This window comes from Anolis carolinensis, chromosome 4 (assembly GCF_035594765.1).
Source record: "Anolis carolinensis isolate JA03-04 chromosome 4, rAnoCar3.1.pri, whole genome shotgun sequence".
Lineage (NCBI taxonomy): Eukaryota > Metazoa > Chordata > Lepidosauria > Squamata > Dactyloidae > Anolis > Anolis carolinensis.
In genome coordinates this window covers 153,437,164-153,448,649 of record NC_085844.1, presented here as the reverse complement: position 1 = coordinate 153,448,649, position 11,486 = coordinate 153,437,164, and positions in this window count along the sequence as shown.

Here is an 11,486-nt window from a genome sequence, read left to right as displayed (position 1 = left end):
TGCATGCTAATTATCCTCATTATGTGCCCCACCATCACCCCATATTCTGTGAAAATTATTGCAAGCACCTCCACAAGTCTGAAGGCTGTCTGAAGACTGGGCAATAAACAGTGAAAGAAATCTACAAGCTTAGTTCCTACGTACAACAGCATGCAGGGCATCTGATCTCATGATTCAACTAGGATAGCAAGGAATAGCAGTTTTCAAGCTGAAGGCCCTCTAATATGTTGTTCTTTCAGAAGCCTGGGCTAGAATCGCTAATACAATAGAGGCTCGCTTATCCAACAAAAATAGTCTGGCAGAACGTTGGGTAAGCAAAAATGTTGGATAATAAGGAGGGATAAAGAAAAAGCCTATTAAACGTCAAATTACGCTATGATTTTACAAATTAAGCTCCAAAACATCATGTTTTACAACAAATCAACAGAAAAAGCAGTTCAATACATGGCAATGCTATGTAGTAATTACTGTATTTACAAATTTAGCATCAAAACATCACGATGTATTGAAAACATTTGACTACAAAAACACTCACTATTAAAAGGTAGACTGCGTTGGATAATAAAAAATGCTGGATAAGCAAAGATTGAATAAGTGAGACTCTACTGTACTGAGGAATTCTGGGAGTTGAAATCTGGCAATGCAAAGACTGAAAACCAATGGCGCAGAGCAGACCTGGGGACCTTTGGTCTTCTGGATGTTTTGGGCTACAGTTCCCATAATCCTATTTATATATTTATTAACTTGTATATCTGCCTTTTCCTCACGTGGCTTTGTTCTTGTTGTGTGCCTTTAAGTCATTTCTGACCTATAATGATCTTACCACAGGGTTTTCTTGGCACAATTTGTTCAGTGAAGCTTTGCCACTACCTTCCTCTGAGGCGGAAAGAGTGTGAATTGTCCAAGGTCACCCAGTGGGTTACATCGTCAACTGGGAATTTGAACCCTGGTCTCCAGAATCATAGTTCAATGCTGAAACTCCTATACCATGCTGGCTCAATCAAAGTAACTTCACATTTACATGATTACTACTGTATATACTCAAAGAAAAGTCAAGTTTTTCAGCCCTTTCCGCTTATAATGGGTCAAACTGGGCAGCAGAGCCTGGAGGTCATTGCTTGCAATATATATTTCTCCCTCCTCTTCTCCTCCCTTAATAGTGTGTTTTCTTTTCCAAAGCCTCCCTCGCTCTTAACCAAGGGAATGTTTTGAAAAGGGAAAGGAGAGGGAGAGAAGCCCTTGCAAATCAGGAAGAAGAAAATCTATTTATATCCATTAAACTTATAAAAGCATTTTCCCCTGAAATATTTGTTAATCTCGTCTACAGATATATAGGCATTTTCCCCTGAAAGCCTTTGCAGTCCCTATGTACCCTAACCCTCAACCAGCCGGTCACCCCTTCCCGCAGCTGCGCAGCTTCGCCAAAATGCTATGTTGCCAGCCACTCCCCCATTGTTGGAAACAAGTGGTTGAGGAAACAAGCGGCAGAATTTAGTGGGGAAGGAGTTGCAAAGCTCATTCATCGCTATGGTAAGTGCCTAGTTTTGAATGGTAACTACGTGAGATGTGGTATTTAGATGTGGCTTTCAACTGCATATGGTAAATGTTTTCTCCTATACTGTGTTCATTTTTAATTCCAAAACATAATCTACTTTCTGAATAGCCCTCGTATACATTTAACAAGATTTGAAACATTATAAACAAAGCCCACTAAATGTCCTTAGAAATTTCAGGCCCAAAAATAGCCTGGAAAGCATAAAATAAACTTGCAAATGCAGCGGTTTAATCACCCACTTCCAGAACAACCCCCTGCATATTTTTAAAAGGCTGAAAATTTGCATCAACCTTAGTGGTAGTTAGAAAGCTTATGCAGGGGTTTTGGAACAGGGCTGACTTTGAATTAGCGACCATGAGGAAATACTAGTCAGGATGGCTGGTGGCTTCTGCATCACAAGGGTGTTGTATCCACTCTAGAGTTTAATCTGAACTCATCCAAGTTGCTGGACTCTATCCTCAAAGTATGGGGACCCCCCCCCCCTTGGATTGAATGCTTAAGGTTTTAGATTGGCCCCTTTAAGGTTCAATCTAAAACCCAGCATTGATTTTTCAATGTATTGCCACGGAAGTCACCAGTCACTTCAAAATACCCAGGTAGGCCTGGGAAATTCTTGTGCCCAGAACCTTGACTATTTTGGTTTAGATGGGTCAACATGGTTGATTTAGATTAAAGCAATTTCATATCTTCCTGCAGGACAGAAGAACTAGTTTTTCTCCATCACTGAAGCAAGGATGAAGAAAGGGAAATCTAGTCCTCTCCCCTTTCCCCACTCTTTTTTGGCATATTCTTATTCATCTAAATGAGTAGGAATGGGATAACCTCGAGAAGTTCTGTTCATAATAGAAACCAATAAGCTGAAATGCTTACCACAAAGTCTGAACCAATGTTGTATTTATTTACTGCATTTAACTCAAAACATATTTTATTTTGCAAGAGCAGCATTACAATTTCTTCAGAGGCTTTGCCATCTACTTCATCTTCTGCTTCGCCAAAACAAGTTTTGCTAGGACAGCTGCTCTTTTCCAACCTATCAGAGCTTTCTAGATGAACTGCTCAGAGTGCCAAATTTCCACTGGCTCAGCTCTGCCAGAATTTTGCCCACTGCCTTCATTGGAAAACATCTTTTTTTCAATACAGAACAGCTTTCTTGGCTGTGAAGAAACTCCCCATAAAGCTCAAGAGGTTGACTCCTTCTTTCAAATACTTCGTTTAAAACTACTTCTCCAGAAATATTGGAACTATTTTTTTTAAGAATTTTTTTTAACTTTCAGCAATACTTTTTTAAGGGTCCCATTAACTATATAACTGATTTCAAAGTACACTAAAGAGCAACTTTAAATAGCCATCTTAGTTGTGGAAAGTTAATAAAAACTGTGATCTTTGCAGAAAATACTTCCTACTAAAATATTTCCGTATCACCATTTGCCTGAGACTCTCCTTAAATGAAGTTAAATTAAGATTTTTTTAAGGGGAAAAACATGGTGCTGAGTCAATACTCCCCACCCTGTTTTCCACATCTAGTGAGCATGCTCCAACTGACCATTTTTAAATTCAGGCTCTAGAGTACCGTCGTCTCCTAAGGAAAACCATGGGAGTAAAGGCTGCAGAATGGAACCTTTGGAATCAAGTGACCTCCAGAAGGAACAAACACCTGCTTTATCTAAAGGTAATGTTACATCTCCTTCTTCATCATATAAAATGCTCTTAGTTGTGGCTCTATATTTTGAGAATTCTACCAGGTTTTTTTTTTTTACTTTCTGAAACTATTATTCAACATTTTAAAAAGGCTCGTAAACTAGTGAAGAGATGTTTTTTTCCCCATTATCAAAAACGCTTAGAGATTTTAGACCCCTCTTCTTTGTTCCCATCAGCAATGAACTTTCTCTAGTAGCAGGCTGATTGGCATGTCCAGGTGGAGAAAATATGCAATGACCATGGCCAAGAGGAATACACTAAAAGTAATGGAAATATGTAGTATGAACTAAAATTCTAAATACTTTACTTAATAAGATAAATTTACATTTGGACATAATTAAATAATTAGCTAATATCCATCAGTTTCTTTCTAGGGAAAATGCAATTTTAAAGTTCAAGAGTAGCCTTCATTTCCAAACATATGAGTATTGATACAGGCATATCCCACTGATTCAACAGGTTAGGGTCCTGTCAAAACCCGGAAATTGTCAATATCCAGAACCTTTTGTCATGTTTTAATTTTAATCTGATTTTATTTTAATTTGGTTTTATTTTACTTTGGATTCATTTTAAATCAACTGAATTGCAATTTGGTTTTATTTTAATAAGTGATGAAAGTTGAAAATGCACCGAATATACGGTTTCTGGGCTGTCAATATGAGTGATGCCTGTATAATGAAGCCAAACAACTAGTATGAAGGAAGGTCGACATAGAATATCTTTAGGTGTTCCTACACTACAGACTTGTTTGATACCACTTTGATGTTTAAGGCTCTATCTTATGGAATTGTTTGGTGAAATCTTTAGAATTCCTCGTAGATTATCAATAGAACAAAGTGCAGCTCCCAACTTTCCATAGGATGTAACCATGATCATTAAATTGATATGGAAGTGATATCATTATACCATGTAGATGTAGCCCCAATGTACTTTTTGAATATTCATTCTGAAATATTAAAAATGACACATCACCACAGAAAGAAAATGCATCTGCCATTAATTTTTATGGTAACACTTGTGTATACTCAAATCAAAGGCTTCCACCTCCAGATATGTAAGAATTATTTTTCAACTACTGTACAAGCTTCTACCATTTTAAGGTACAATTCAAGACACTGGTTCTTACTTCTAAAGTCCTCTATAACATAGGCTCAGGAAACCTAAAAAACAGTGTCTTCCCTTATGTGCCTACTTGTTCTTCAAGACTGGCAGTGCAAGCCTTTCTCGGTGATTCAGCTGCAACATAGGAGTCACAAGTTGAGATCTGGGAAGAGGTCTTCTTTATGGCTCAGCCTTTCCAGCTAGATGACTTCCAAATGTGTTTAGCTACACAAGTTATTATTTCCAGCCAGCATGATCAATGTTCAGGCTGTCCCAAGAATTTCTCAAACACTGAAACAAGGGAGTGCTTAGTCCTGTCCACCTCTGTCATTCCTTTCATCATGTGAAAAATTATGGGTCCATTGAGGATATGCTTCCATGTGAAGGTTCTCCCTACGAATTGTTGTTGTTGTTGTTGTTGTTGTTACTATTATATTTATTTATACCCCGCTTTAACTCCCCAAAGGGAACTCAAAGCAGTTTAACTTAATAGCATTAGTATACAATTTAAAATATACAAATATACAAGAATTAAAACAGAATTAAACAAAAACAACAGTAAAAATCCAGTTAAAATCCATCAAAACAAGTTAAAAACCACAGCACCCCCTGACTAGATCTTAAACACCTTCATTTTACAAGGCTATCTGAATAAAACGTTGTTAGCCTGCCACCAGAAAGACAACAGGGAGGGTGCCATTCTGGCTTCCTTGAACAGGGAGTTCTAGAGTCGAGGAGCAGCCACCAAAAAGGCCCGCTCTCTTGTTCACACCAGAGAACAAGAGTTCAAGAGGATGGCCTCTCCTGAATCTCTCAGGGCCTGGGCGTGTTCATATAAGGAGATGCAGTCGGCCAAATAGGCTGGATCTGAACCATCTAGGGCTTTAAAGATCATAACCAGCACTTTGAATTGTGCCCAGAAACAGACTGGCGGCCAGTGGAGCTGCTGTAGGTGGGGGGGGGGGGGGTGCTGGTTGTCCACTCCCTGTAGCCAGCCCTAGTTAGCAACCTGGCTGCAGCTCTTTGAACCAGATGATGTTTCCGATCAGTCCTCAGAGGCAGTCCCACATAGAGCACACATTACAGTAATCCAGATGGGATGTAACTCAGGCATGTACCACTGTGGCCAGATCTGGCTTCTCAAGGAACAGGCACAGCTGGTGCACAAGTTTTAATTGTGCAAAGGACCTCCCAGCCACTGCAGGTACCTGGGCCTCCAGGTCCAGCGCTGAGTCCAGGAAGATCCCCAAACTGCAGACCTGTGACTTCAGGGGAATGTAACCCCATCCAGCACAAACTGAATCTCTATTCCCTGGTCTACCTTTTTGATTAAGTTTCAATTTGTTTGCCCTCGTCCAGTCCATTACTGATGACAGACACTGGTTTAGGGTCAGGACAGTTTACTTGGAATTAGTTGGAAAGTACTGTAATAGTCAAGTTGGGTGTCATCTGCATATAGGTGGCACCGTACTCCAAAACTCCAGCGGTTTCATGTACGAACAAGATATCTAGGAAATCAAGAGTCTTACTCACATGCAAGCACTCAGCCAACAGGAACTTCTTCTCTTCAGAGGTGTCACTTTACATGTGAAGGAAGTGATGTTGGAAAAGTTTGGAAATAGGTGCTCAGTGTTACCATCTCCAAGAAAAATAATGTAATGAGTACTGCTTAAACAGGGTTATATTGAACCTGTTTAGAAGGCACTTTATTGTGAAAGATTATGGAAAGATAGAGTTGTTGTTGGTTCAGCGTAAGCTGGAAGAAAAACAACAATAACAACACGAGAGATGTCAAATGCAGGTGGCATCAGAAAACACCACAGGCAAAATGCAAGATCTTTGACAGAATAGAGACCCAGAGGCAATCAGCCACTGTGACTTTAGATGCCCAGAGAAGCAGCATCACCACTTCGATGCCTCACCAACAGCCCTCCAATCCTTTGCTAACCAATCTATATCTAAGAACAGTTCTAAAACATCTTCTGGTCATGAAGGGGTTCATGAGAGTGGAGAGGATAAAGCCTGTGTATGTGGGTCAAAGGGTAATGCTCGCTGGCTTGCAGAAGTGTTAATTGTTAATGTTAGTGGCAATGTTTTTTCCCTCTCCATTCAAATGCACAAGGGAGCTTAAGGGATTGAAAAATCTCACAGGACCTGGTGGTGGTGAGATAGGGACTTCATCTGGACCTACAGTTGCCAGGTCTTCAAAATAGCAATATGGGAAATGAATACAGGCTAAGACTTGTGAGGCAGGCTAACATCTCAAACCTCCTGAGAAGATGGGCTCTCATAAAGAATTCTAGGCTGCTGTGAGATCTCCAATTACAGTGTTCCCTCACTTATCGTGGGGGTTATGTTCCAGGACTACCCGCAATAAGTGAAAATCTGCGAAGTAGGGACACTAGGCTTCTCCTTAGGAAGGAAGTAGAAAGAAGGAGGGAAGAAAGAGGCAGGGGAACATGGCGCCGTCTCCCTCTCCTCCCACTGCCGTTTGGGCTCCTTCTCCACCCCGCCGCCCACACCCGACTGAGACCACTGCCACTGTAAATCATAATTGTTATGATTTATAATATTGTTTTAGTGTTTATTAAAAAACCGTGAAACAGCGAGTCCGTGAAAAGCGACCTGCGAAGTAGTGGGGGAACACTGTATATAGAAACCACCGACCCATGATAGCGGCCAACTAGAAGTCATCAAATGGGGAGAAATTTTATTGCTGCCAGCAGAAATTATGCAACTATTTATTATGGAACGTGAGTCAAGTGCACAGCAAACTCGCACGAAACATTTGGTGTCATCATCATAGGCTACAACTCATGACAGAGTATGATTATCTTCCAAGGATAGTCTTGGTGGTGAGTCCGTAAATGGCTGTAGAGACCTATTCTGGATCCGCATGGATTTTCGCAGTTAGGAAATACCATTCCAGATGGAAGACAGTCCCGACAAGTGTTTGCTTGATGTGCCTTCCTTTTTCCATGTTTCTCCCTGTATTCATGCCTCTCCAAAATCCACAGCACTGTTGATAACAGCTGACCTTCAGTTAGAACACTTGAGAGCCAGGGCTTCCCTGTTTTGCAAACAGAGTTGCTATGGTGCCTAATGGGATACTAAGAATCCTATGTTTGCAGTTGTTGGTCAGATACTCTACCCTCAAATTATACACCAATATCTACCATCAACTTCACTGGACTGGCCACGTTGTCTGAATGTCTGATCACCGTCTTACAAAGTAATCACTTTATTTTCAGCTCAAGGATGGAAAAGGGAATGTCGGTAGACAGCAAAAGAGATTTAAAGACAAGCTTAAAGCTAACCTTTAATATGTGGAATACACACAGAGAATTGGGACACCTTGGCCCTCAAACAGTCTAATTGGAGGTCAGATATTACCAACAGCGCTGTTGATAGCCGTTTTGTTATAAGAGAGATGCCCTGTTTGGATGGCACAGAATTATTTCAAACATATCTGAAACTGGACTGATAAGTTTTATACTTGTGTATGCTGAATACATGAAGGTTGGGAGTAAACCAAATTTTGGCAAAGTCTACTTCATTTTTGGGAGCCCCCAGTGGCACAGCGCGTTAAACCGCTGAGCTGCTGAACATGCTAACTGAAAGGTCAGCGGTTTGAATCTGGGGAGTGGGGTGGGCTCAAAAACATGCAAATGTGAGATCAATAGGTACCGCTTCAGCGGGAAGGTAGCAACGCTCAATGACCTTGGAGGTGTCTATGGACAAGCGAGCATTAGCCTTTGTGTTGTCAAATGCTTTCATGGCCAGAATCACTGGGTTGCTGTGAGTTTTTCAGGCTGTATGGCCATGTTCCAGAAGCATTCTTTTCTGACGTTTCTCCCACATCTGTGGAAGGCATCCTCAGAGGTTGTGAGGTCTGTTGGAAACTAGGCAGGTGGGGCTTATATAGCTGTAGAAAGTCCAGGTTGGGAGAAGGAACTCTTGTCTGATTGAGGCAACTGTGAATGTTGCAAATGGCCAGCTTGATTAGCATTTAATGACCTCCCAACAAATGATTATCTCAGGAAGGAAGCAGCCAGGCTTTGAATCTGCAAGGCCATTAAATGCTAATCAAGCTGGCCATTTGCAACATTCACACTTGCCTCAGACAGACAAGAGTTCTTTCGCCCACCCTGGACCTTCCACAGATATATACATCCCACTTGTCTAGTTTCCAATAGACCTCACAACCTCTGAGGATGCCTGCCATACAGGCCCGGCCCAACATGGCACGCTGGCCACGCCCCCGCGTTGGGCGCCACCTTCACAGGGGCGCTATTGAACCCCTGGGAGGCGGGGCCACACCTGGCGGAGGTGGGGCCATGTGACGTGGAGGCATGGCCAGCTCTGGCCCCGCCTCCCGCGGGGCGCACCATGGCGCAGCCAGGCCAGGGCGCACCCCGCGGGAGGCGGGACCGGCCACGCCTCCCATGGCGCCTGCCCGCTGCAGCGGGAGTCCTTTCAGGCTGCGGCCTGGAAGAACTCCTGCCGCAGCTTGGCTGCACCAGGGCGTGCCGCGCAGGAGGCGGGGCCACATTTGGCCCCGCCTCCCACGCGTGGCCGCCTGGCGTTGGAGGTGGGGTTAGGGCGCGGGGGGCGGGGCCAGTCCTGGCCACGCCTCCTGCGGCGCAGGGGAGGGGGCGCCAAAAAATTTTTGCGTACCCCTTCGAATTTCCTCGGGCCGGTCCTGCTGCCATAGATGTGGGCGAAAAGGCTGGAAGAAAGAACTCTTTGTCTGTTCAAGGCAGGTGTGGATGTTGTAATTAAACCCCTTGATTAGCATTTGTTGGCCCTTTGGCCTGAAGCCATGGTTTCTTCCTATGTGGGAGAATCCTTTGTTTGGAGGTGTTAGCTGTCCCTGATTGTTTCATGTCTGGAATTTCTCTGTTTTCAGGGTTTTGTTCTTAATTTACTGTCCTGATTTTAGAGTTTTTTTTTAAAATACTGGCGGCCAGATTGTATTCATTTTCATTGTTTCCTCCTTTCTGTAGAAATTGTCCACATGGCTGTGGATTTCAATGGCTTCTCTGTGTAGTCTGATGTGGTAGAGTGGTCCAGCATTTGTGTGTTCTAAAATAATACAGTAGTCTCACTTATCCAATATTTGCGTATTCAACGTTCTGGATTATCCAACGCAGTCTCCCTCCCGCCCCGATCCACAGCTGTTTCTTTAGGCAGTAAGGGCTGAATTTTTTAGTTTTAATTTCCAACAGTGTTGTTACTGTAAGTTCATTTTATGCAATTCTATCTTTATTTGTAATCAATTTTTTAGTAGTCAATGTTTTCAATACATTACAATGTTTGGGTGCTAAATTCATAAATACAGTAATTACTACATAGTGTTACTATGTATTGAACTGCTTTTTCTGTCAATTTGTTGTAAAACATGATGCTTTTCTTCAATCCCTCCTTATTATCCAACATTTTCGCTTACCCAACATTCTGCTGGCCCGTTTATGTTGGATAAGTGAGTCTCTCTGTATGCTGTGTCCAGGTTAGTTCATCAAGTGCTCTGCCTATCACAGGGAAAACCAGCTGATCCCTAATCCATCTAAAAAGCAGACATGTGCTTTTCACCTTAAGGACAGACAAGCATCTCGAGCTCTGAAAATTACCTGGGAAGGAATCCCATAGGAGCACTGCAGCACACCAAAATATTCAAGAGTTACCCTGGACCATGTCCTGGCTCACAAGAAGCACTGCCTGACTATCAAGCAAAAAGTGGGTGCTAGAAATAACATTGTATGAAAGCTTACTGGCACAACCTGGGGATCACAACCAGACACAGTGAAGACATCTGCCCTTGTGCTTAGCTACTCTGCTGCTGAATGCACATGCCCAGTGCAGAATGCATCTCACCACGTTAAAACAGTGATTGTGGCTCTTAGTGAGACATGCCGCATTATCACAGGATGTCTACGCCCCACACCACTGGAGAAATTATACTGTTTAGCTGGCATTGCACCACCTGACATTCGCTGGGAAATAGCCACCAGCAATGAAAGGACCAAGGGATTTGACATCTCTGGCCCACCCCATTTGGGTATCAGCCAGCACACCAATGACTTAAATCAACAAATAGTTTTCTAAGATCTACAGAGATTCTCACAGGAACACCTTAGCAAGCGAGAGTCCAAAAGTGGCAGGCTAAAACCCAGAATCTCAATCAGTGGCTGATACCAGATGAGAGACCCTCCTGGGCACTGAAAAGACTGGGCGACATGAAAGGCGTTGAACAGACTGTGCTCTGACACAAGATGCAGAGCCAACCTTAAGATATGGGGCTACAAAGTGGAGTCCACGGCATGTGAGTGTGAAGTGCAAACCACAGACGACCTATTACAATGCAGTCTGAGTCCTGCCACATGCACAATGGAGGACCTTCTTACAGCAACACCGGAGGCACTCCAAGTGGCCAGCTACTGGTCAAAGGATAGTTGGTATAATGCCAAGTTTTTTAAAAAAAAAACCTGTTTGCAAATACAACTTGTACCCTCGGTTCGCTTCTGACACAATAAATAAATAAATCAAGTCCTCTGCTATAATTGATTTCTCTGGTTGGGTTGGCCTGCAGTGACTTTCATGTTCCTTGATTTGTGTTTGGGCAATGCTGCGTTTGGCGGTCCCTATGTACAGCCTTACTGTCCGAAAGACTCACAGCAACACTGTGATTCCAGCCATGAACGCCTTGGACAATACTTCTGGGATGGCTTAGGGCAGGGGTCCCCAAACTAAGGCCCGGGGGCCGGATGCAGCCCATCGAAGCCATTAATCCGGCCCCCATGGCACAAGGTCAGGAGGGGGTTGGGTTAAATGACCCAAGGGGTCTCTTCTTCTCTTACAACCCTTATTATTATTATTATTATTATTATTATTAATAATATTGAGGCTGGGAGGCCATCTGTCAGGGGTGCTGTGCTTGTGCTTTTGGTGCACAGAGGCAGAAGGGGGTTGGACTCAATGGCCCAAGGGTATTATTATTAATGACATTGAGGCTGGGAGGCCATCCGTCAGGGGTGCTTTGCTTGTTCTTTCCGTGCACAAAGGCAGAAGGGGGTTGGACTCAATGGCCCAAGGGTCTATTATTAATAATTGAGGCTGGGAGGCCATCTGTCAG